Consider the following 3424-nt stretch of genomic DNA (forward strand, 5'->3'; position numbering starts at 1 on the left):
ACTATAAAGACATATTTTTATGTATTTATGTAACCCTTGTCTGGTCTCTAGTCCCATTGCATGGTTCAATAGTATCAAACTATCGTTAGATAGTCAATCAGAAACACACACAGAATCCTTTCAATTATCACTATAGCAAGCTAATAGCCATGGTAAATGTATAGCTAGTACTTGTAAACACTCCTTTGATAAGTATATATATTCAATACATCGAGTCTAAATATTGTCATTTGTACAATCTTGTCTCTGTCATTTTTTGTTTACTATAAAGACATATTTCTATGTTTTTATGTAACCCTTGTCTGGTCTCTAGTCCCATTGTATGGTTCAATAGTTTGCTAAATCAAACTATTGTTAGATAGTCAATCAGAAACACACACAGAATCCTTTCAATCATCACTATAGCAAGCCAATAGCCATGGTAAATGTTCCAAAGACAAATAATTTCTTTTGTAAGGGCAAAGACTACAAGAACCACACCTTGTAGAAGGTGACTCAATACAAGAATGGGAAGGACAATCTCTATGTTCAAGGAAAGAGCCATTATGATAGGAAGCAATCTCGCAAAGACTACAAAGAAAATTGTGTTGAAGTTGCAATGTTAGAGCTGCAAGTATGTAAGTCAAGATCCAATCAAGCACTGCAAGCATGTAATGTACCCAGTCTTTCTCAATAAAAGCTATTTCAATTACATTGCAAAAGTTTTAAGGTTCTCATATTGCTATGTCATAGAGCGTTCCAACGGAATGATCGGATTAAAAATTGGACTCTTGGACTATTAATTATGACCCTTACTTACGTGGAAACAATAGGTTGATATGAAAAACTTAAGCCTCAAGTCTATATCTAAAAGTAAGAGTCGACCCTTAAGAAATGAAGAGTAATTTTACGAAAGAGAGTGTAATTGTAGGGAAGGAAGAGTATGTTTAGGAAAGAAGGAGTATTTTTAGAGACGGAAGAGAAATAAGTAAAGTTCATAGCTTCTTTTTTTGGAACTCAAGCTTCTTTTAAAATTAGGGTCTCAGAATTGTGCATCGGGATATGTGTCCATTAAAAAAAACGCATAAACTTGTCTTGTTACTTTTTGCCATTCTTAGATTGTAATTTTGGCTCTTGAGAGCCTATATAAAGGCCCCTCTTCCCTCACTTTTTTCAAGACACATAGAAGTTTTCAAAAGTGGAAGCTCTCTTGCTTTGATGGTGGAGTTATCTTCTCTTTCTCAAGCTCTCACCCTCGACCTATCTCCATCTCCAACTCCATTTCTACCACCATCGTACTGTCCCTCGGATTGTTGAGTTCTCTCTCTCTCTCTCTCTCTCTCTCTCTCTCTCTCTCTCTCTCTCTCTCTCCATATCCTTGGCAAGCAAGGAAGCCATAACTCTACTTTTCATGGCGAAGCTTTACTTTTCTTTATCACAATACGGTAGCCCCGAAGCAAGTGACTCAAAGCTCCAAGGATGCTCCTATCTTTCCACCTCCAAGGAAGGTGCAAAGGAAGGTATCAACTACTCCAATCATAGCTCCAGTGGAGGTATCAATTGCAAAAAAAATTGAAGCCGTCTCACCTCTAGCACGGAAGGTAGTCAAACACATCACTAATTTGATAAGATAAATTTATAATTTTGCATTGTTATTCATGTTGACCTAAGAAGCCAAGCATAGGAATTCCTTAACCATACAAGAAACATGATTGTATCACAAGAAACAAGCATATGATTTTGGTAAAATAGTAAAAGATTTGTTTGATAAATTATCACAGTTTGAAAATTGTTATTGCTCGATAAATTGTTATTGTTTGATAATTTGTTACTGTTTGATATTAAGGGTAAGTTGATCATGTTTGAAGAATCATTTAAGAGGAAGAATTATTAAAAGAATATATTTTGTTTTTTGCAGGTAGCAAGATACCTTGCGATTAGCGAGCCCATGGTTAGCGAAGATTAAGCTAAGGTTATCAGCTTTCTTTTTATCCCTCACGGTTAGCAAGATGCCTGGCGGTTGGCGAAATGCCTCACGATTAGCAAGAGAGAAAGGTTGCACAATTCACGGTTAGCAAATAAGTAAATCCTATGCAAAGGCTCTATTGGTTAGACAAAGAAAGTTCCTGAGTGCAGTGGCATTGAAAAATTCTTTCTTTTGTTAAATATAGAATTGTTTTCATTAGGCCTTGTTTGAATTGTTTTAGTGTTGTTTGAAGGCCTGTATGAAAGAACCTGAGTACAAAATTAATAAAAAACACTGTTTGTATATGTAAAACAACGTGTTAGTAATTAAAAAGAAGAAGAATGGGTGAGTGCGGTGTGGAAAATGGGAGACTAATATCCAAATGGATCTATGTCTACAAATGGGTGAACTTGATTAGTCGAGTACTTTTCACAAGATTATTAGCTAGTTAAGTATAAGTCTCATATCACATTTATGATTTATGAATGGAGGCCGTGCCTCTTAAATGTGGGATTATAAGTATGTCAATGACATTATATCTTTGTGATATAGGGATTAGCTCCCATTGAAATCCCTTGATTATCGACTTGACGTGTGGTGTATGACCCTTCTGTCCACAATCACAATGGATAGAGAACTTCCTCTCTTCTATTGCTTGTATCTCTACTGCGTGGAAATGGAGTAGAGTTTTTTCAATGGAACTTGAGAATGAAGGAAGGCACGCCATCTATCAAGTTGCCCCAATATTTCGAGGTTGGGGACCTCACAAAGCACTTCAAGATTGGTGGTCACAAGAAGTGCAAGGGTGACATGTACTAGGTCAATTTTTGCAAATTCATGGTGATTTGAAGAGTTTTGCTCAAACCTTTGCAATATTTAAGTATTAAAATGAATTGAGTTTTGTGATGAACAAAGAGAGAGAGAGAGAGAGAGAGAGAGAGAGAGAGAGAGAGAGAGAGAGAGAGAGAGAGAGAGAGAGAGAGAGAGAGAGCATTGAACATATCCTCTCCATTTCCTACACCTTATATATGATGCTCTACATCTTGATGATCACATCATCTCTATATACATTCCAGAGAAGGAAAAAAAAAGGAAACATGCCTTGCTATCCACGAATTGCCAATGTGTTGCTCCCCCCCCTACTAGCTCTATTGTTGATCTCACAATGCCTCCATAGCCATAGAAGCTCCAAGTTTTGATTTGTTTCTTGCCAATGTAAAGCTCTAGAATGGTCTAGTCTATTTATCAAATTATTCAAGTGTTGGGTTAAGAGTTAGTTGTCAGTTCAAACTTCAGACTTCAAATGACACATCAGACAAAGACATTGAGTTTGAAATGGAACTAGATATAGTAATTGAAATGGAAATGAAACATAGAATCAAATTATCTTATAATTAGACCAAAAAATATAATTGAAGCAAAGTACAATGTGAGCCAAAGGATTGCTCTGATCTTATCAACAAGAGAATACAAGAGCAC

At 36.2% G+C, this 3424-nt stretch overlaps 1 pseudogene; it reads left to right on the top strand.

Moving 5' to 3' along the window:
- Positions 1 to 418: 418 nt before the first annotated feature.
- On the top strand, positions 419 to 2764 carry LOC147424666 (large ribosomal subunit protein eL42z/eL42y-like; annotated as a pseudogene).
- Positions 2765 to 3424: the final 660 nt, after the last annotated feature.

The sequence above is a fragment of the Adiantum capillus-veneris genome, chromosome 25, assembly GCF_014529385.1.
Source record: "Adiantum capillus-veneris isolate H3 chromosome 25, ASM1452938v2, whole genome shotgun sequence".
NCBI classification, from domain to species: Eukaryota; Viridiplantae; Streptophyta; class Polypodiopsida; order Polypodiales; family Pteridaceae; genus Adiantum; species Adiantum capillus-veneris.